Source organism: Macrosteles quadrilineatus, unplaced genomic scaffold, assembly GCF_028750875.1.
Source record: "Macrosteles quadrilineatus isolate MER2022 unplaced genomic scaffold, UCM_ALF_1.0 Scaffold_1__1_contigs__length_201487025, whole genome shotgun sequence".
Lineage (NCBI taxonomy): Eukaryota > Metazoa > Arthropoda > Insecta > Hemiptera > Cicadellidae > Macrosteles > Macrosteles quadrilineatus.
In genome coordinates, this window is record NW_026542594.1 from 182,147,621 (window position 1) to 182,171,155 (window position 23,535).

The window sequence follows — 23,535 nt, forward strand, 5'->3', positions numbered from 1 at the left end:
GCAGGACATCAAATTCATATAGACTACATCAACAATCTTGCCATCCACGTCAATCCTCACATTAACATAGACATCCACATTAAACTCGACATACACATGGAATACGAATACGTCACCACATAAACGACATCCGCACATGAACGTACGACTTTGCTACTATAAATCATCTCCACAAATGTTTACTGCATTCGCAAACTCTTTGCAACGTTGGTTTTACCTGCAGGGAATAATACATTTCTTGCAACAGTTTCATACAGACTAAGTTTTTTGTTGTTATTCGGTGTAAAAAGTATAAACGTAAAGAAAATGTTAGGTGATATGTAGTAATCACGATTGTTAAAAGAATGCCAGATATTACGTATGATTATTCACCTTACGATAAAACCAGGGTTTGGTTCCATTCAAAATATAAAAAATGCCCGTAGAAACACACAAAATAAAAAATAAAATAAAATAAGGAGTTTAAACAAATTAGGGATTCATTTTTCGATTTGATGTCTTCAGCTTGTCTGATTTTTATTATACTTTCTACAACGCCAAAAGGACTTTTCAATGTTCCGAAAGACGACTGTTGCATTCATAATATTTTTCCTACTAAGGTAATTGTAGAAATCGTATCCTTAAGTAAAGTATACGGCCTCGGTCAGTAACAAGACTACAAGATCGCGCCACTCATCCTACACTCATCTACATTCACACTTGGCTTAAAACACCTACCTTTGTATGATCACCATTTCAGTTAAAAGTATTAAAGTATATAAACTAAATTTAGTCTCCTATGAGAACAGAATCTTGATTGCAAATTCGTTTTAAAATATCCCCAAATTCTCTGGCTTCTTTTATGGACTGTATGTTGTGAGGTTTTCACCTATGGTTAGCATAAAATAATAATGTAAGATTATACCAAATGTTGGTTTAAAAGATATATATTTAAAAAACACTAATATTAACGTAGCACCTGATCTTGATATTTCAATGGCCAGTTAGTTATTATTACCCATTACGACTAAATACCACTTATCATCAGTAGATTTTTTGCGCACGAATGAAAGACAGCCCTACAGTGGAATCTTATGTTTTATTCACGTGCGCGTAATAAGGATTGCTCAAGTAGTTTGGGAATATTTTCAAGGACAAATCTCTTTCTGCATTTTAACGTAATCGTGTCACAATTTATGTTCCCTTCTGTGGGATGAAAAATAGTTACAAGGTCTTCCCAAAAAAGGCTGAGACACGAAACGGAAAGCTTATTCGGATGGGTATGTTTAGATGCCAACTTGATAAAATACAGAAATCTACGTAGGTACTTTGCGTACTACTGGAATTGAAATATGGCTATTTAGTTATCTAGCACATGGCATCCTATATATTAATAGACAAGCATGTTTCATAAAAACCTTTTTTCTCAGCTCGTGTGCATCGCAGGGAAAATCTGCGCATACTGTTAGAAATATATTTTCCTCTAGATGTGCAGAATCCCTTTATAAACTAAAATAGACTCAAAAATAAGCTGAAAAATGAATTTAAAATAAACAAATTGCATGGGCCTTATAGGTTGCCATGCTGGTGACGAAACAACAACGAAATAAAAAAAAATAAAAAAATTGAATAAATTTAAATCACATATTTTATTTACAGAGGGTGGTTAAAATAGATAAGTCTGTAAAATACATATTTTTGGTCAAGTTCTCGACTACTGGACGACTTCTTTTTATCAATCGCCAAATAAAATACTGAAAATCTGATTCACTATTTACCCAAGAGGTTTGTGTATATAATTTAAAAAATTTATACATGGCGTGAAAAATAAATACAATTTTGACAAATTATTTACAGAATGATAGTCTTGACTGGAAAAAACCCAAACCAAATTTTTTAATCCTAGTTAATCTTTGGTTTCATATGGATATGGTTAGGGACTAGCTATCTCATCTGAGACTTGTACTAAACATTGTTAACTATATGACATGCAATTCAGCTTTTTATTTTCACTTGACTTTATTTATATGGGACTCGTTTCTACGTGAATTAGCCATCAGTTAAACCAGTCCACATTAGAATCTTTGATTTTCGACACTGAAGTATACATCTATTACACCAACTACTAAAAGACAACACAGTTACAATCCTGCAAAGTGTGCCAATTTAAAATAGTTTACATCTCTTTGAGTTATCCATACTTGGGGATGCAAAAGATGTCCAGAGTTTACAAAAAGGTTGTTTAAGTTTGAGATGGTTAAACAATTGATACATAAAGCCCTCAGTATCCAATAGTCAATGGTAATGTGAAAAGAACTGTATCTTACGACAGCATATACTTCCAGTGGTTCAGTTAAACAGTTATTTTTATTCTAACACCGACTGGTAAATCAATGTCAACTTTACCTTTACGGTATTATTTTTTTAATCAAATCGTGAAAACAAAACAACACAAAAAGAAGAAATCGTTCAACATAAAACACTTAACTAAACACTATAAAACCCCAATGAATTGAATTAAGTTTATACTTTGAAATGTAAATTGGATGCTTTTACGCTTCTTTGTTTATAGGTACCGGTACATATTATCCAGTTTAGTTTGGTAGAGCGAATTCGAGGTCAAATAGGATCTTCTTCAGAAAAAAACACAAGGCGGCCTTCAATTTTTATCATGTAGGTTTTCTTATAGCAATATGTAAAACACATGTGTAATAACAATCGCAAAAGTGTCAAACGAAATTGTGTAAGCCAAGGAGAACTCATCAGGAAATGGTTTATTCTAGTATTTTGTAGGAAATAGACGACTCGGCCAAAGGTTAAGATGCTAGTTGACCGTCACAGATAACAACAATTTACATTTTTGATTTTACGTTGACTAAATCAAATACAACTTAGGTTTTATACGCTGTAATCTTTATAGCCGATACTGTATACATAATTATTTGTTTGTAAACAATATTATTAAAGGAATTTATCTTGCTGTTTAGTTTAAAAGATTGATTTAAATGAATCTTCTTGAGACAATGCCTGTCATCAAAAACTGTTTTAAACACTTATATTGCACTTATATTCCTTTGCTACCAACTATTGTTTCTTGTACATTGTTGATTTTTGGATAGTTTTAAGATTCTTTTATGGATTGATTTTATAGACTGTTTTATAGATTGTTTCATAGATTATTTTTATAGATTGTTTTTATAGATAGTTTATATTGATTGTTTTACATTGTATCACCACAGAGTTCATTTCGAAGATTGATTATTGATATTGTTTTTATATTGTTTGATAGATTGTTTTTATTTATAGTTTAAGTAGGTTAATGACAAGAGTTGTTTTGTAAAGCAGAATTGTAAATATCTGAAAAACGCTTGCTGAATAAAGACAATTTATTATTATTATTATTATATTATTGTCTCTTTGGTTGAAATGTGGGACAAGGAAGAATTTCTCCCTCTAAATAGTATTAAAAGTTGGATGAAAAAAGTTGGGCTGGTGCAGATAACAACTAAACCAATGTGGGTATTATCTTCTGTATCCAATAGTCAATGGTATTTTCTTTTGACTAATACTGAGTCTAAATGAGAGGTCGAAGAAACAGATGTGAAATGAGGAGGGACTTTTACGCTTTAAGTCATGGGATATTTTGTAGTCGAGTGAAGGACTGGTGCTCACTAACTAAACTAATATAAATATTGCTGTGTCTGATTAGTGGTTGAGGGAGGAGATGTGGGGTATGGAGGGATTTTTCCCTCAAGCAGAGGGATATTTGGTTGTTGAGTGGAAGGACCTGTGTTCACTAACTAAACGTAAGAAATTAATGCTATAATTCTGATTAGTGGTTGAGGGAGGAGATGTGGGTATGGAGGGATTTCTCCTTCAAGCAGAGGGATATTTGGTTGTTAAGTGGAAGGACCTGTGTTCACTAACTAAACGTAAGAAATGAATGCTATAATTCTGATGAGTGGTTGAGGGAGGAGATGTGGGGTATGGAGGGATTTTTCCCTCAAGCAGAGGGATATTTGGTTGTTGAGTGGAAGGACCTGTGTTCACTAACTAAACGTAAGAAATTAATGCTATAATTCTGATTAGTGGTTGAGGGAGGAGATGTGGGTATGGAGGGATTTCTCCTTCAAGCAGAGGGATATTTGGTTGTTAAGTGGAAGGACCTGTGTTCATTAACTAAACGTAAGAAATTAATGCTATAATTCTGATTAGTGGTTGAGGGAGGAGATGTGGGTATGGAGGGATTTCTCCTTCAAGCAGAGGGATATTTGGTTGTTAAGTGGAAGGACCTGTGTTCACTAACTAAACGTAAGAAATTAATGCTATAATTCTGATTAGTGGTTGAGGGAGGAGATGTGGGTATGGAGGGATTTCTCCTTCAAGCAGAGGGATATTTGGTTGTTAAGTGGAAGGACCTGTGTTCATTAACTAAACGTAAGAAATGAATGCTATAATTCTGATGAGTGGTTGAGGGAGGAGATGTGGGGTATGGAGGGATTTTTCCCTCAAGCAGAGGGATATTTGGTTGTTGAGTGGAAGGACCTGTGTTCACTAACTAAACGTAAGAAATTAATGCTATAATTCTGATTAGTGGTTGAGGGAGGAGATGTGGGTATGGAGGGATTTCTCCTTCAAGCAGAGGGATATTTGGTTGTTAAGTGGAAGGACCTGTGTTCACTAACTAAACGTAAGAAATGAATGCTATAATTCTGATGAGTGGTTGAGGGAGGAGATGTGGGGTATGGAGGGATTTCTCCTTCAAGCATAGGGATATTTGGTTGTTAAGTGGAAGGACTGATGCTCACGAACTAAACGTAAGAAATTAATGCTATAATTCTGATGAGTGGTTGAGGGAGGAGATGTGGGGTATGGAGGGATTTCTCCTTCAAGCAGAGAGATATTTGGTTGTTGAGTGGAAGGACCTGTGTTCATTAACTAAACGTAAGAAATTAATGCTATAATTCTGATGAGTGGTTGAGGGAGGAGATGTGGGATGTGGGGTATGGAGGGGATTTCTCCTTCAAGCAGAGGGATATTTGGTTGTTGAGTGGAAGGACCTGTGTTCATTAACTAAACGTAAGAAATTAATGCTATAATTCTGATGAGTGGTTGAGGGAGGAGATGTGGGATGTGGGGTATGGAGGGGATTTCTCCTTCAAGCAGAGAGATATTTGGTTGTTGAGTGGAAGGACCTGTGTTCATTAACTAAACGTAAGAAATTAATGCTATAATTCTGATGAGTGGTTGAGGGAGGAGATGTGGGATGTGGGGTATGGAGGGGATTTCTCCTTCAAGCAGAGAGATATTTGGTTGTTGAGTGGAAGGACCTCTGTTCACTAACTAAACGTAAGAAATTAATGCTATAATTCTGATGAGTGGTTGAGGGAGGGTATGTGGGATAGTGAGGGATTTCTCCCTCAAGTCGTGGGATATTTAGTAACGAGTGGAAGGACCGGTGTTCACTGTCCTCCTAGTGTCCGTCTGTCAGTCTGTATCGCGTTGTGAGAGTGAGAGTGTGCCGTGCTATAAAGGAATTTACTCACATTCTACTCGTAAGTAACAATTTGTTATTCTTTCTTATATTCCTTAATTAATTTTTGGTTCGTCATAGAAAATAATCTTGCAAAATATTACTCCAAGATTTTGCAAATAATACACAAGTATTGATTTTGAAAGATCCGTTAATTATTTTAAAAATGTTGAAAAAATGTCAGGTTGCCCAAAGATTACGACATTTTTGTGACACCATTAATACCATGTTTTAATACCATTATTTTGATTATCTTAAAATTATCATTAAATTTTAAGAAGTTAATATTTTGCTAAAACCAAACTAAAATAATGCTTTTAGGCTAAACCAAAAAAATATAGTCAATGCTATATAAATACCTTTTGTTTTGTAGCCTGAAACGTTTCCTAATTTTATCCTTTAAATTATTTTCGTTCTTAAACTTTGTGCAAAATGTTATAGAACCACCTTAGTTTTGTCTTATGGTTTTAGAAGCTTTAAAAACAAACTAATTGTTTTGTAAGAACTGTGGACATTTAGTATTTAGTGTGTTTATGTTGTACGCACAAATACAAGAAAATTTTTCAATTCAATACATACAATTATTATTAGTTTATTTGCTTAACTGAAAACTTTACGCTAAAGGAATTTTTAAGTCGTGTTTTTTATACAACTGCACAAAGAATAAATTAATTATTGATATAAGTAACTAACCAATAGTTAAAATTAAAATTAAGTTAAAATTTAGTTTTAAATAGTTTATCTGATACTACTCTAATTTTTGATACAGAAATTATACAGAAAAAATTAAGAGTTCTTAAGATTCTGATTGCAATTTAACAATATTGCAGCCGCTTTTATCTTTTGACTCATTTCTTTAACTTTAACCCAACTAATGAATATTACAATTTTGGACATAAGAACGTTTTTAAGTTTTGCAAAAAACTATATAATAATGTAATAGTGAAATTATATTGAAATCCTTTGTGTCGATTGAAATGCTTAATTTTGAATCAAAGTTTACCAGAAATATTTTAGTTTTGCTCAAATTAAAATGTAAAATTGAATGGAAATTTACTCAAACTTTGGGCTCTGATTAAAGAAATGTGTTTCATTAATTTTTACTTTGTTGCAACTATTTTCAGATTATTAACATTACTGTAATTAACATACCCTGTTTATTTTGAAGTATAAAATGGGTTTATAAGTGGAAAGTATCCTTTGCAATTATCAAAGGATATCCTTTTAACCTGGAGGAAATACTAATTATTTTTCTAAACATAAATCTACTTTCTAGAGCACTCGGTCTTTCAGCAGTAGGTATTTTGATGATTATTCACGGGAAATGTTTTTATTTCACTCACATCCTTAAATAATTTAGTGTAATTCGACAGTAATTAGTACAGTAAAAGTAAACCAGGATATCGAAGAGTTTAAATATAGTTTAGACCAGGAGTGACATGGATTTCTAAGTATTTGTGTTCGAATTCTGAGTTAGTAAATGTTCTTCTTCATAACAACTATTTTTAGGGTCATGATGAATGTTTGTTTATCATGTGTTGGTTATTGTTACGATACAAAACTTTGTATACCAATTGTTGGGAGATTTATTTCATGCTTTAAATTATTCGGTTTAACTTTTGATTATATATACAATAATGATGAAATACGACACTCCACTTTATTTTGTAGCCACTTTCAGAGTTGTTAGATACTGCTTTAATTTTTTAGTAAAAAAAATTCTAGCCACATTAAACTGAAATGCAATGCTTATTGAACCAGCGCCATATTTATCTATATCTATAAAAGAGGAACTATATATGTATGTATGTATGTACCTTATGGACTCCGAAACCGCTCGACAGATTGTAATGAAACTTTCAGACATTAAGCATTATTCAAGGATGGTTTGTGTGAAGTTTGGTGCAGAGCCGTCAAAAGGGCTCCGCCCCAGAGGGTTTTAAAGGGTCCAATGTCAGACTTTTTTAACTACAATGTTTACAAATAAATAATTTAAAAGCAGATGCTTACATTTACCAACTGCTTTGTAGGTTTGAATAGGTTTGACTCACAACATTCTGTATTAGCGTATTAGTCATGATTTGAAATAGTGCCACAATGTTTCCAAGGAATGCAGAACAGAAAACTATTTTACTTTTATCTTTTGTTCTATACGCACACAAACCTTACATAAATTATTAAGTGAATAATAGTCGTGCGGCCTATCTCAGGTATTCAAATGCCTCCCAAAATTCCATTAGCCCCCCACATTACTGTCATTAAAAGAAGGAACACCAATAATACTAATACTAATACTATTTATTGTAATGAACAAATTACAATTTAAAATAATAGTTGTTAGCGCAGCAACGCGCGCCGAGTAACTGCTAGTAGCGATTAAATATTTTAATCAGTTGTAATTTTTTTATTAAAACTAGTTACAGATGGTCGTACAAAGTAAATTTTGTCACACGTACAAAGCTGTTATTTACAAAGGAAGTTATTTGGTATATCGACGCAACAAAATATTTCTTCAAAATTATCCCTTAGTTTACCGGTTGTACATTTTACTTACGTTTTTACTGTACGTTTTACATTTTTTGCAAGTTTTGTGATATTGCGGGTTGAGATCGACTTCTTCCGGTTTCGAGTATTATAATATTACTTTAACTTTCACTCGAGCCGCAGGTTGTTTTGGTAAAGTCAACCGCTTGTCTCTAACCGCTTTCTCTACATACTTCTAGACGAGAATCGCATCAACAAATTTGTACAGCAGTATTTTCCGTGAAATATTTGTAGGAACTAGCATACAATCTATATATTAATAGGCAAGCATGTTTCTTTAAAACCTTTTTTCTCAGCTCGTGTGCATCGCAGGAAAAATCTTCGCATACTGTTGGAAAGATATTTTTCTGTAGGTGTGCACTATCCCTTTAAAAACTAAAATAGGCTCATAAATAAGCACAAAAAATGAATTTGAAATTTGAAAAAAATTAACATGGGCTTTATGGGTTTTCATGCTGGAGACGAAATAACAACGAAATATAAACAGAAAATCAAAACAAATTGAAGAAACTCCAATCACATGTTTTATTTACAGTATGGGGTGAAAATAGAGAAGTCTGTACATTACAAATTTTTGGTCGAGTTTCGACCACTGGACGACATCTAGTAAGTTTTAAATAGCATATAATTTATGTTATGTTCACTATTTCACAATATCACCATGACATGTGATGTTCAGATTTATTTAAATATTTAAATTTTCACGTAAATATGAGTCATTGTTTACATATATCTTAGACAAGGAAATTACTAGTTTCCCTTATATGTGCTTAAATACAGATATCCCTACGTATTGGATTAGAAAACACCCAACTCAGGAGTCATTACTAACTAAATTAGGTAACAGGTTTTAGAATTTGTTCAGTATATCCAGATGTAAACAGAATTCAAACAACACCCAAAACTAGTTATAACAATATTGAATAGAAATAGCCAACAATATAACCTATAAGAATATATAGATAACTTTTCAGTAGGAAAATACTCATAGATAGAAAATATACACCTTTCTATGGACAAATTATTTAATTATCAGAAAAAAAATTATTAAATTACACCACACAAAAAGGCGGTACGAGACTGAGACGGAAACAAAACTTCCATTGTAAGATTAGACAATATCCAATTTGACCCTATATCATTATCATTTTGCCCAACAAAGGCCTTCTAGATTGCGGATACGTCTGCCCTGAGCGGTGAAGCGAGAAGAAGAAGAAAACTGACCACAATGAGGCGGCTTCTGACCGCTCGATTGTTATTATATAGCAATCAATGTATAATAAGATCACACACCTTTGTGGGGGATCATTCGATTAATCTCTTGTTTTCCTCAATTATCTTAGAGCTTTCGTCATCCTGTCTAAAATATACAAAACGAAGATGAAGTCTTTGCATCAACTAATTGATATTTTCAAACCTATTTATATTTATTTTTATTTTTTGGGTTTATGTTTGGCAACAAACCAACTCTCCAATTCACTACATGCAATTGAGTAGTCCTACTTTACAATGCATGCTGTAGAATTATCGAAGCTGCCGCTTCTTCAGTGTACTAACACAACAAAATGAGCTGTCATAATCTTGGGAAATTGGTGGGAATTGTTCCTTAATTGTCTCCCACCACTGGGAAATCCCTTTCAGATTGGACCAAGATCTTCCAAATGATGTTGAAGGTTTCAAAATGTTCGTGTGAGATGTTGGAGTCATAAAATCATTACCACACAAATTTTGGAGTATTGAAGCAATGAGGTTCGAGTTTTAATTTTGTTAATCCTACTGCCTGCGGTATCATCTCTGAGGTATTTATTTTTTACATAGTAGGGTATGCTCAATAAGTTCCAACTGTAGACCCGAGTTACCCAATAGCTAGGTTACCTATAATTAATTATCAAAAGGTAGCTACCTATTTTACCTCCCTTTTAAGCTACCTTTTGCTTGTAGATTTGAAAATTCTACCAAAATATATTTCATAAAAGTCAACATCCAAGGCAACAAACTAGTATATCCATGAAATTTGTTACCCTAAAAATCAAATATTTTTTAAATTAACTGCATATCAGAGCTTAAAAAATTAAGGAGCTCTTATACACTTGTATAGCACTTAATAGAACCAATGTGATCACTTTGTTTAGTGATATATCTGCAATATCCTAATAACAATACTTAGTACGAGAACCATTTATTTTTATTTTACTACATCCAAAACTCACAACCACGTCAGCCAAAGGGAAGAAAGTTAATTTGATCTCGAACGAATCAAAGCAAAAAGAATGTTAATTGAATTTCCAGATGAAAGCGAGACTCGTGTAAATTCAATTTATTGTTTTCGACCATCAAATATTCGGTGTCATGGTTGATCGCGCGTCGTGTTCGAGATATTCGATTACAATGTATTCACGTCCTCACCTGGTCGAAATAGAGAAAGAAACTTATTATGTTACGTGTGTAGCTTTGCGTAAGATTTGTTTATCTGATTTAATAGACAATCTGTGAAGTCATGAGTGAAACTATTATTTGCCACATGAATTGTTTACAGACTTTAAATTGTATTATTTTCTGTAAGAGCTACGGCTAAATATTGCCTATTTTTCTCTGAAACAAAGGTTTGACTAAAAATAGTCGATATTTTTGGCAAGTCCATTGATATTCTTCTCCTGCTAGAGTTAGAGGTAAATTTTTCTTACCATGTATATTCTTCGATGCATAATGGAAAATGCATATCAGGACCACAATCCAATAACAGTAAACCCATCTGAAGCTGTGGGAAAACCTAAAATCATACATAACTATTGTCTCAAGCATGAAATCTTGATCTATTTTATATCCTCTCCCTACTAGATAAATGCCTAAATTTTATTTACCCTGCCTAAACCTCATTGCAAATGCAGAATGTTCACCAGAACTACATTTCAGTGCCACTAAATCCATCTAAAGCTGTAGGAAAATTGAAAACCATACACAATTAATTAATAATATAATGGTTCAAATACCTTTGTCTCACCCACATCTCATGATGTCAAAAATAAATTATTAATTATCGTATAAGAGGAAGGGAATTTTCCTTGAGATCCTCTGTCCACTAAAGTCATTGGTAAATTTTACTATCCTACCTAAACCTTCATGCACATTCATGTCAGTGCCACAATACACTAATACAAAACCCATCTGAAACAGTACCAAACACAACTGATAATTGTCTCAAGCATGGCGATTACCTACATTTTTCAATCCATTTCCTCCTAACTTATCCTAAACTAACTCCACTACAAAATCCAATATGCCTGTCAGTACCACAATCCAATAACGCTAAAGCAAATCTGAAGATGTGATCGTGTTTAGCGAGTAAATTGGATCAGTCTTGAGATGCTCTTCAACCAAAATTCATGGACAAATTTTGTGTATTTCTGACTAAACCTCACTGGAGAGTACACATTGCATGTCAGTATCATAATACAATACATCTTGAAGCTTTAGAATAATCCAAAACCATACAAAACTGATTGCTGTCCCCAGCAAAGAATATTTACCCTGAAATCTTCCACCTAACCTATCATGTCCTTACTAAACTACAAAATCCAAAATGCATACCAGGACCACAAACCAGTTACGCTAGAGCCAATCTGAGGGTTTGGACTTGTTTGGCAAGTCAATTGGATCATTTTTGAGATCCTCTTCCACCTAGAGCCATGGGCAAATTGTACTATCCTGCCTAAACGCTGCAGGATGCAGGACCACAACGCATGCCAGGACCACACCCAGACAGACCTTGGTATCTTGTCACCTTGGACCGATTACTGCAAGATCAAATAGCTTCGACCACTTAATCTCCTGCGGTTGACATTCCGTGCTATTTAAATTGGATGGAAAAGATTTCTCTCCAATACATGGGTACAAAAAATTTTAAAATATAAATCGCATTGCAAGAGATATTTAAGCTTAAAGAGTAATATTTGATTCATTTTGGGTAGTTGAATTGCACCACGGATTAAACATACACCCTTAGTAGATTTTTCCTCCTAACGAATCAGCTAAAAGACATGTTTATTGTTTAATGTTAGTTCCACCCGTTGCCTATAGGTTTTAAGCTATTTTCAACCTCATTCAACCATGTAGAACTATCTAATCATCAACATTAGCTCGTCTCTTGGCTATAAAACCAAAAATCAAAGCACAAATTGTAAAATGAACCCTAAAGTAATAGAAACAAAATGTCTTCCACACTAGCGCCCAGTGCCGCTAACATGTACTAAACATAGAAACAAGCTTCATATTTTACAATGCGATGAGTCTACTTGAGTATATACTCATGATTACACCTTGTATGAACGATAATGTTCTTAGGGCATGAAAACTACGTTAAGTAAACGTGGGCAGCATTATATTTAATCAAAATATTCTACTAAAGGTGTTGGACAATTATATGTACGTTACATGTAATATCTTCTGGTCTTGTTAGGATAGACTAAGTTGAAATCACAACTACTATTTCGAAACAACATTTTCTCGTAAAACAATGAGGGATGTTTAGGGTTAATGTAGTTAAATTTAATATTTGTTCGGTTTTAATTACACAAGTTGTCTTCAAGTATCAATTATTATTTTTGCAATGAGAGATGTGTTATGTGATGGGTTTGATGTGTTAGGTTAGTTGTTAAGTTAGCTGTTGTTAAAATAACAAATATTATTACCATTATTTATTCTCTAAATATTACTCGTATGACAGATTCCTTTCCAATCGTTTGTTAAGTATCTAGCGAATCAACCTATTACGGTTTAAATTACTCCAAACAGTAACTATTTTCTTAAAGCAAAGGAGGAGTGCGTTTTGTATATAGTCAATGGTTAGGCTAACTGTTAAAGTGCTAATGTTGAAATTAAACCTGATTTTATCTAAACCACATTAATTAACCAATTATCTTTAGACAGTAATCATTCTCGAAGCAACGAGGTATGTGTTAGATCTTCTAAAGTTGCAATTACGCCTAGTATATCTAATCACCTAACCCTTTCTACCCAATGAGAAATTCGTAGTAAGGCCAGGTTGAAATATCATGATATTATATGTATATGGTTCATAAACCCACAGCGAATAATAATAACTGAAACTATCTGGGAGCTTCTAAACTCTAAAGTTAAGTAAGAGTCCAAACGACACTCCTACACTTAAATTACGTTTTTAATTGAGGAACAGAAACTAATTTCTCGTAAAGGCGTTACAGGACAATAGTGGGAGGACTTTATGTCAGAAGTTATCATTCATGCTTCACAACTAGAAAGCGGCCTTCGTCGTTTAGTTTTAATTAGTTATTTCCCAAATTATTATACTTTCTATTAACAGGACGGACTAATTTGTGAAGCTTATGAGTTATGTTGTTCCTTATTTGTCCAAAATTCTATTGTTAAAAACTCATTTTGATGTTGATTGGCTAAGGAAACAACTAGACACAGCACTAGGAAGTCAGCTAAAAATATATATTGTTTAATTGCATTGAAGATAAAATGCTACTAGCAATTCTATGTGTTAGCATTACTAATGTTTGTCGTACACATTAACAATAATCCTAAGAAAATCTTAAAGAAAAAATTGTTGGAAACTAAAACATTTTTATCGATAAACTTAAAAGAGAAAAAAATAATTTGACTGTGGATCAGTCTGTGCGTAGCTCTTTTTCAATGTTGTATTTCAATAACAAATTGACTTATCTGCTCCAAATGGATAGGATGTTTACGCAAAAGGACCTAGGATTCCAATATGTTACCCCTTAACTTTCAGGTAAAAACCCCACCAAATGTTTGATTTTAAAAACGAAAACTGTATTTTCAGCACTAAGTAGGAGAACTAACTAGGTGTTTATATTTGTTTTCCTTCTTTTGCTCAGTACAAACCAGGCCCAAAAAGTGAAATCAGAGTATAAGGTGAGGTGGAAATGATTGACTTTCGCCATCAAAAACCGTTTCGCACCCAATAGTGACGAGTGTGTAACTGGATGTTACTTTAATTGAACCTTAGCGTGCAACATCCATGTAACATTTTTAAATAACACAACCTTACTATTAAAAGAATCAAGAAAACTAGTAAATAGTCAAGGAAGTTTTTTCTGCTCCAACGCTTTTTGAATATATCATAAATAAATGTTTGGGGTGTATTACAAATATGATTAAAAAAGTTTTAAAACATTTGTCAGTACAAGACGTATGATGCAGCATTAAATATTATTACGTAATTAGACGTAATTAGAAGATTGTATTCTGTCAGGAGAAACTTCGCGTAGGAGATCTCCTAAAAGGGGAGTAATTATGTCGTAAAATTATCATAGAAAATTAGTGCCTGGCTAGGTTGCCCAATGAGCTTAGAGATTTTTACTACAGAAATAATTATTGTTACGTCATCCTAATACTCCCAAAACGTAATAAATAGTTATTTGTGCAACTAGTGAGAAAAGTGAGCAATTGACTCACTCGAGAGAAATCCTTACTCATGAGCCGTAGGCGAGTGAGGAATGGTTTCTCGAGTGAGGCAATTGTACTTTGAACTCGAGTTGCACATTATACTTTTCCTACAGTTACCATAAAACAAATAAATTTGTGAAGAAACATAACCTATTTTTACACAGAAGTGAACTTTTAATATAACATTTAATGTGAAGTGACAAATACAACAGTACAACAGCTGACCAGCTGATTTACAGCCAGTGCTGCCAACGTATTTCGCGCGCATACGACGTTGCCTGCATGTTACGCACTCACTATTTCGTGTCTTCACGTTGCAAATCTGGAGTGAGACAAAGTAATTAGAGTGAGACAATGTTAACATTGTCTCACTGATGAGCGAATTGGCCACTTTGCTTTCTCAAATCAGTGAGAGAACATGCACATTGTTAGGTAACTGTAGGACAAAATAATTGTCTAGCACGATAGCTTATTATATAAACTGTTTGTACATAATTACTCTGTATTGATAACAGATCATTTTGTGAAGCTAAGAAACTCATTCTTCAATCCTAACAATGTTATTTGACAGTCATAGGACAAAACCGTTTAATACTACCTTAGGTTCAAATCGAGGCAATTGTGTAAAAACGTAACTATTTCCTTATACCTGCAAATTATATTAGAAATAACTTTCAATGTTTAAATCTTACGTTTACATGGATATAATTTGTATTGTAAATTTCAATACAAATGATATCCATACAACTACATACTATAATTTTGAGCTTAGCAATACCATGAGCCACCTGTATGAAATTATAACTCCATTTTGTAAAACTACCCAGTTCAATTTTGATCCTGAAAGCATCGTCAGAAAACATATTTAATACGGTTTTCTACGCTATCATATTATCATTATTGATACTTACTAATGCTATTGACTTTTATTGCTACTTTTGTTCTTGTTATTTGAACAAAGTTTAAATCAATTTTAACCTTATATATCAACGCATATTTCATCTACTATGATAGGTGCTAGTATTATAATACTGTAAATATAATCTCGTGTTATATAGCAATAATGAGTGAATCATATGTAAAATTCATCCTAAAATAAGAGGGAACCATTTATTGATTTATTTTATTTTCACTTTTTTATCACATTCCACTGATTTAAGTTTGTGTTGAATAACTGTTTGCAATACTACTTTAATTTTCATGTTCTGTCCATTCTGAGCTTTAACTTTATCAATCGAGAATGTTAAAATTATTAAATTTTCATCGCCCTTTATATATTATTAATTTTCAGCAAAATATCTTGTTAACGAAAAATAAAATTGAAAAATAGTTTTATTATAATCTATAGTCGCCATGTTAACTATCAGTAACCGCTTCGTGCGTGAGTGTCAATTATTGAAAAGCGCGTACCTGTAGTTTACCAAGTTATATAAACTATCCACAGCTTGTCACTGAAGACAAACTGCTTGTCAGCACAGCTTGTCAGCTCTGCTTGCCACTTCCTGTCCAGTTACGGGCATATTTCGTTAGGTGCTAAAGAAAACAATTTGTTTTGTTTGTTCAGAGGTTAGAATGGGGTCGAGACCAATCGGTTGGGGTAATGTTTAGGTTAACCTAGATATGCAGGTTAGGTAAAAGGCCAAGTATTGTTCTCGTATTTTGATCGTGATTTTGGTTGTGATTTTCGTATGGGCATAGGAAGCTCGTAATAGTATATTACGTTACTAGTCCTGAAAATAAGTGTTAACCGGACGAGTGTGGTCGTTCCCATTACCATACGAGTCCGGTACACACATTTTGGACGATTTACGTACGATAGTTTACGCCATACTACTAAATCCGTACAAATCCTCATATATTTCCACCAACTAAAGGACTACAAATCACTCATAACCTCTAAGAGAGGTTATGTTTGTGTTTATAACCACTAAATTGCCACCTAAATACAGCATGCTGATTAGTGTCAGGTAAAACTCATTGCAGTACAGTAGTACGCAATGAAACCCCATTTGAATAAGCTAGCGGCAAACAGCTGTTCTGGACTAAATCCTTGCGTGGGAAGTTCGTCAAAATAATGTAGTGTGGCGTAAAATATGTTTCAAGACTAATACTATTTGTTATATGTTTTGCGTGCTCTGTTGTTTTGAAATTAATTAGCGAATTTATGAAAGGGAGTTCTTGACATAGAGAGAGAAGTTACCCTCACCTTGTAGTTCGGATGTAGTTTTTTTATTGATATTGGTAAAAGAAGCTTTCTAACTGACAGAAAGAGTTTACTTTCGTTTATTTTCATTTACACTAATTTTCTACATTCTAAACAAATAAGGACGCCACAATGTATTATACTATATTTATTAACTATTCCATCGTTTACGATTTCACATTTTGTTAGAAGATACACGCATATCACAGGGATCATAGGCACACAGAAAACTACTTACTCTAACAGACTTTACAAAAGATCGTTCCATATTAACAATAATGGACTTAGAACGCTACTGATTTAAAGGCTCAAGCACGCAATACAACTGTAGACAACTTGTTTACAACTGTAGACGAACCAAATCAAAGTTGTCAATACCAAAACCGCACTACGTGTTCTTTACCTAACCCACCACGTAACGTATCATAGCCGTTGTACGGGAGCTACGCCCCATTGGCCACGTAATGATATGTTATCAAACACCAAGCGGCGTCTCCATTGCCCATTTACAAGTAGATGTAAACAGAAACACCGGTCGGTTATATAAGAAACATCAGTGGTCTTATACCGGACCCTTACACAACGCCGTACTAAGCGGATAGCGGTAGATCCCAGATAAAACTGTGGATAGGATTGTGTAGTAAGGGAAGATAGTGTGATAGGTTTCGCGATTTCAACACGTTAGAAATGTTTAAAATTCTATATTCAAAGTAGACCGGTCTCTGAATCATCAGAGTTTACAAATTATCAATTATTTGAGATGGGGACGCAACCTAGGTGTGTATTTTAACCCAAGTATGAGTGTAGAATGGCTTAAGATGTTCTGTGTAGCTTTGTTGCATACTAAGACCAGATGGTTCATCAGCCAGGATCATTTGTTTATGTAAATCCCACTGGGTCATATATTGAACCATCAAAAATCTACTTACTATTCTCAGGACCGAACCGGGGACCTTTTGATTGCTAGGTGAGAACTTTAACCACTCAGTTACCCAGCCTTTGTTTAGGTGTAGGTAACTATAGTTACAGTTGGATCCACCCAACGTAATTTGATTAGAATAAATATGTTTGGTCATTCGTAGTCTAAAAAAATGTTCATATCTTAGTGTCAGAACGGCAAATCAAAAGTTAAAAGCTATAAATTATAATGGTTGTGAATATTTTCCACTGTTGTCGTACCTTGTATATCATTAGTGTATGGTCGACCAGAATAGAATGATAGACATTGGTTGTGTTTTTGTTCTAAATCTTTTGCATAATTTAAGCTTCTAATGAACTCCACAAATAGTGATTGTCAACCCACTTGATGTTCTGGCTTGGTGTGCTGTCAATTGTATGCATACAAAATAGTGCGTCCATGCCTTCTTAAAGCAATCACTAATGCTAGTTGAGAAGAAAATTGTGTCCTGGTTCAAGTTGGAAAGTTGTACAATTCAAAACACTCGTGCCACTTGTATACACGTGGACCTAACCTCACTTGACATAGAGTAATGATCTGGCGACACAGAGTATGTTGCAATTCTTTATATAAGGCGACACTTTGATTCGTGATGTGGAGATCAGACTTTAGCCGCGGCACGACTGACACACAGAGCAAGTGGGCCGGAAAGTTGTAACCAGAATTTGAAGAAAAGTGACGAAAGTATTGGTCGTTTGAGTAAACAGAAAAATGGCGGATGGACGTTTGTCACTAGACTCTCTCTCACACACACACACTCTCTGTTATTGCCAGAAAACATGATAAGGATGCATTGAGTGTAAACACTAACACTTTCAGTTTGTTGATGGAAATATCCTTCTTCGTGATGGAAGGTGGAACCATTTGACATCGTAGTACGGTTTTATTTTATATTTTGTTGGTCAACGCTAGTTTTGGGAAAACTCAAAAGTTTAGTACTGTTACTAACTCAATTATTCTATTAATGTCCCCATACCAGTGGGTTCCGTATACACTTTTGGACTGAAGGCTTAAAAGGACATATATTTAACATAAACTAGATTCAGTATCGACCTAGTGAACAGACTTTAAACTTCAAGCCCACTTAAACTTTGCTCATTTCGGGTTTTTCAAGTAATTAATTCCAGGTTATAATCTTTTTATAGAGGTAGACATATGGTTACCTCAAAAATCCTTTCGGGCTCCACCCCAGTGGCTCTGGAATTTCCCATGTTAACGTTATAAATATTTATATTTAAAAGGAATTAAAGAATTTTGTCACTGTTTCAACTACACAAGTTGGTTCTACGATATTAAATAGCATTATAAAGTTATAAGGTTTACCAACAGGGTGCAGCAATATTAATTTTTTTTTTAATTTCAGAAAACAGCTAATTTGAACCAACTAGCATCAATTATGGCTATGGTAGATGTGCTATACTATAGCATACTGTAAATAAAAAGAACCAAATTTTCTTAAACCGTGTCCCCTCCCATTGCAAACGCAAAGCCAAGTATAGCAAAAATAAGCATTTTAGACTTATACACCAACCCCGTACGAAGGACGGGTACTCTGCTAGTATTTTATAGATGCCTAACAATAATTATAACATTAAATGTAATGTTTGTTAGAATTTTATAAAATAAATTTTAAAAATATTTTGTAAATTTTGCTAAATTTATTTATAAAAATGTGTAAAATTAAAAAAAAATCCGAATATATACTATTTATTTCCAGTACTTTCAGAACATAGTTTTAAGCTAATATGCTACTAATGTATAAACAAAATCAAAGCTAAGACTATCAGAGCGGGTTCTGTCTGACCCCTTGTTTAAGTCTCCAAGGCAGATCACTCTCGTCACTTTTCCCTCCAGGCTGGCTAATTAATTATACAAACCACGCTGATTTTGTTGCATCATCGGTTTTTATTTGTGTAGATATTTCGTCCACATTTAGTCCACTTTCGTTTTTGAAATTGATGCAGAAGTTTTTGTTACCTAATGTTGTAAATAAACTGGTTAGGTCAAATGTGTTACTTAGGGTTTATAATGTTATAATGTAGAGCAGCGTTATTTTATTATAATTAAGTATTAGTATTAACATTTAGTAAGCAAAGATTTTTATTTGTTTTGTGTTGTATTTTTATATCCAACAGCTAAAAATCAAGAACATTTCTTGGCAAATTGGCTTGAACTTATGTGTAAACAAGTATGCCAAAAAGTCATCTAAACTTTATCTTAAATTGTTCTACACGTTTTTCGGTTGTTGTGCATTTTATAACAATTATTGAGTAGTTATTGGTTAGCAAACATAAGAGCAGTAATACCTAACCAAGAATTTAGAGTCAAGCTTTCTACTAACCAAAGTTTACAGACTTAGAGTTAGTCTAGTCTTAAAACCATTATAAGCAATTCATAAATAGCTTGTTTAACACACCACTTTCGAAGTTTTATAAAAATGTCTTATGCAATAAATAAAACAATCTCTGTGTGCAATGTTATGCGTAATGTTATTAACAACTGCACCAATATTAAAATAAAAATCTTGAATTTTTCCAAATCAACGATTAAACTGAGAAAAGTGGTGTTGAAAAACATCTGATGGTTCAATATTCTTCCGGATGACTCTCTTCCTCTCTGACTGCCTTCTGACGCAATGTCTGAACCAGACGAGCGCATCTTCGGTCACGGAGGCCACGGTCTAGAGGATGAGGAGGGAAAGAGGTGGAGGTTGCTTACTCACCTCCGGGAGTCGACGAAGCGGGGAAATGGAGGGAAATGCACTGAAACGGCGGGAAAGATGCACCTCAGATAGAAGTGTACGTAGGATGCACAACACAGTTGTGCAAGGTTAATTATAGCCTCGCTGGTTAATAGCGACATTATTTTATTTAAGAATTAGTGGAGTTCGTCTTTACTCAGAATATAAATAATTTTACGAAAATCTTAATATTATTTAAATAAAATAATATTTCAATGTTACATGATGACGGTATATCGATAACTGCTGTTTCTTGGAATTCCGGTATTCGTAGTATATAAATTATGGGGATTATCATATTATCTGTTACAATGTAAAGACTTGTTATCGAAGATGCGTCCACGGTAGGTAGATTTAACTCTAAAAGTTTACCATCTGTTGACAGTGTGTCAGTTTGGAACTTATAAAAGTATAACATTTGAACATTTGTGAGATACAATTGCATACAAATTTCTATTTTACGTCATGCATGTAGAATGGTGTAAGTTGATCTGTGTAGCTTTGTTACTGACTAAGATCAGCTGTTTCATTTGCGAGGATAATTTTAAAGCCCAATGATCCAGAACAGCTGGACAGTTGGGTCCAGTTTCAAATCATCAAAAAACTCTCGAAAAGGCAAAAAACTTGAGCGTACAACCTTGAGTGGATCTTGAGGTAATATATTCTTACTGGATTAAAATAACCGAGGTTATGTTTTATGTATTTTACTCTATTAATAGTCAAAGATTTTACCTAATGTCTCCCCTTTGTCAGATCTTCAACAATTGAAGTCTTCAAAGGCAATCCGTTGAGCTGTAATTATACGAAGATGTAGCATGCAATTTATTTTATTTAATTTCTTTCATCTTTCTGACACTAGGATCTCTCCGGAAATAATCTGACAATACCAGGCGTGGTCATCAGCAAGCTGTGACATTGGAAAGTTCAAGGTCACTTGCATGTTGCCAAGTTGACCTTTTACTATCTGACAGACTGTGCACTCCACCTTTCACACACTGATGGCTGCCTTTCATTGGTATTATAAACACTATAATTCATAAATGCCATCAAGAAGTCTTAATGATTGGTGTTTATATTTACATATATAAATTACTGTATTTTCCCTTTCTGTGAACTTATGAAGAATGTCAACAATCTTGGCATGTAAAACCAGAAGTTTTTTTGTATGTGCAAGACTTTTTTCTCGTCAATTTCATTTCAAACAATCTTTATTCTTTTAGTACATATTTACAGTACATTGAACAGTGTCGAAATACGACCTAGTGTCAAGAAAAGATTATAAAAACTGTATCCAAAAAAATTTTATTACACATGCTCTTCGTCCATAGAGTTTAATGTAGTAAACAAGTGTTGACAACATATTTGCTGGGTAGCTCAATGGTTATAGTGCTCTCCTAGCTATTAAAATTCAGGTTCGATCCCGAGAAAAGCCTTAATTTTTCTTTGATTATTGGACTTTTAAGGAAACTATTTGCTTTATTCGGGCTACGTCATGTGAAGAGGACACATAGAAAATAATATCGCTCTCTACAATAGATAATATGTACAAACCCATCATTTAATTGAACCACTAAGTTTTGTCGTAACTAAACATTCTTCTTTATACCTTTTTAGTCTCTGTGGATCTGCTGACAAGTAAGATCTTTGCGGATTCCATAAATGGTGCTTTATTTGTCAATATTTATTTCCTTTTATTTAATAAAGTATAAAACCATTTCAGGAATATTGATTAATGAGTTTTTAAAATATAGACAATAGAACTTATGCAATAATTATTAGGTGGTGTTTGCAGAGGCGTCCACAAAATATCGATCGGAGTTATCTCGTATAAGCATTCTCGTACCTACAATCTTAAATTGACATTTTTTTTTAGATAGTTATCATTAGAAAAAAATCAACCACATTAATATTGTTTTGGTAAGGAGTCTTATTTTATTATGTAACCTATTTTCAAAGTTAAGAAGTTTATGGTTTACTTGTGTACATTAGTTTATCCAGTTCAAATTCAACCGCTTTCAAGCTGCTACCTACGTCCTACATTGGAAGAATTGTAAAAACTTTACTGATATTAATAAAAGGCCTCCATGAAAATTGGCATACATATTAGAAAACATAATGTTCTGGTCCACTAAGATAAAGTTTTCGTGCCAACTTAACCATCATCATCATCTCTCAGTAGAAAGTAAACTTGATTCCACACCAACGCGTTGCCAAAGCATGCAAACCCACGCTCTTTTCCGATCTCACTGACTGCATGAATCACTTATGTAATTTGCAACTTTCATTTTTATGAGTTTCCTACGCAATAACCCAACTGATTTGATTGACTGGCTGTCTAACGCCGATTCCTTGAGAAAGACAGATTTTAAAACAAAAGTAATGAGTGCAGGACAACAATTCGTCTTGTAGCGTTAAGTAATAAGTTTGATCAAATCTAGGTCTTCGGATGATGATCATGTCGTTAAATAAGCTAGGATGATGCGTAAAGCTATCCATTTTCAGGACAAGCTACTATTGCATAGTCACCTTAAGACCTAGATTTGACAATCTAATGTGATTTTGGAAGCCTATCATTTAGATCAATAAGTTTAATGAGATTTTTCCACTCACTGCCCCAACATTGATCTGCAATGAACGGAAAACATATTATTGACAACTTCTTATAATTTTATAATTAAACTATTTCCGATTATTCAAATTAATTCTTTTTTTTCTTTGTCATTCTTGATTTTTTATTGAATACCGCTATTGCAGAATGTGTTGGTGCTTGAATGGGATCGAAGAAGACAAAGCTAGTGGATGGAATGAGCATAAATATTATTTAAGCGTACAGAGTTTTACGGTTTAGAAACATAATATTATAACTAATCAATACTTTGATTGCAGGTTGGTTACAGTATCCACCTAGAATTCCAAAGTGTAACTGTTCCAAAGTAACTGTTCTTAAAAAGTGTATCACAACGTCCTTGAATTAAAAACCACTCAACCACAAACGGGGATTGGTTATCCTTACCAAATATCTCAGTGGATAGCTTTCAACACCAAATCATCATACTAAATTTTTTGTATGTTTAGTTACAACTTACATTTAAATACAAATTTTTCCTCAAATCACTTGTTCACCCTAT

General features: G+C 33.6%; 1 protein-coding gene across 2 annotated transcripts in view; it reads left to right on the forward strand.

Annotated features, from left to right (window-relative positions):
• Positions 1 to 5,474: 5,474 nt before the first annotated feature.
• The window catches only part of LOC128991185 (mucin-2), a 106,412-nt gene continuing 88,351 nt past the window's right edge, over positions 5,475 to 23,535 (forward strand). Inside the window, exon 1 of one of the 2 annotated variants that reach the window (XM_054413968.1) lies at positions 5,475 to 5,534. The gene's annotated coding sequence lies outside the window, so the exon portion shown is untranslated. The remainder of the gene's footprint in view (positions 5,535 to 23,535) is intronic. The other variant, XM_054413969.1, reaches the window with a different exon arrangement.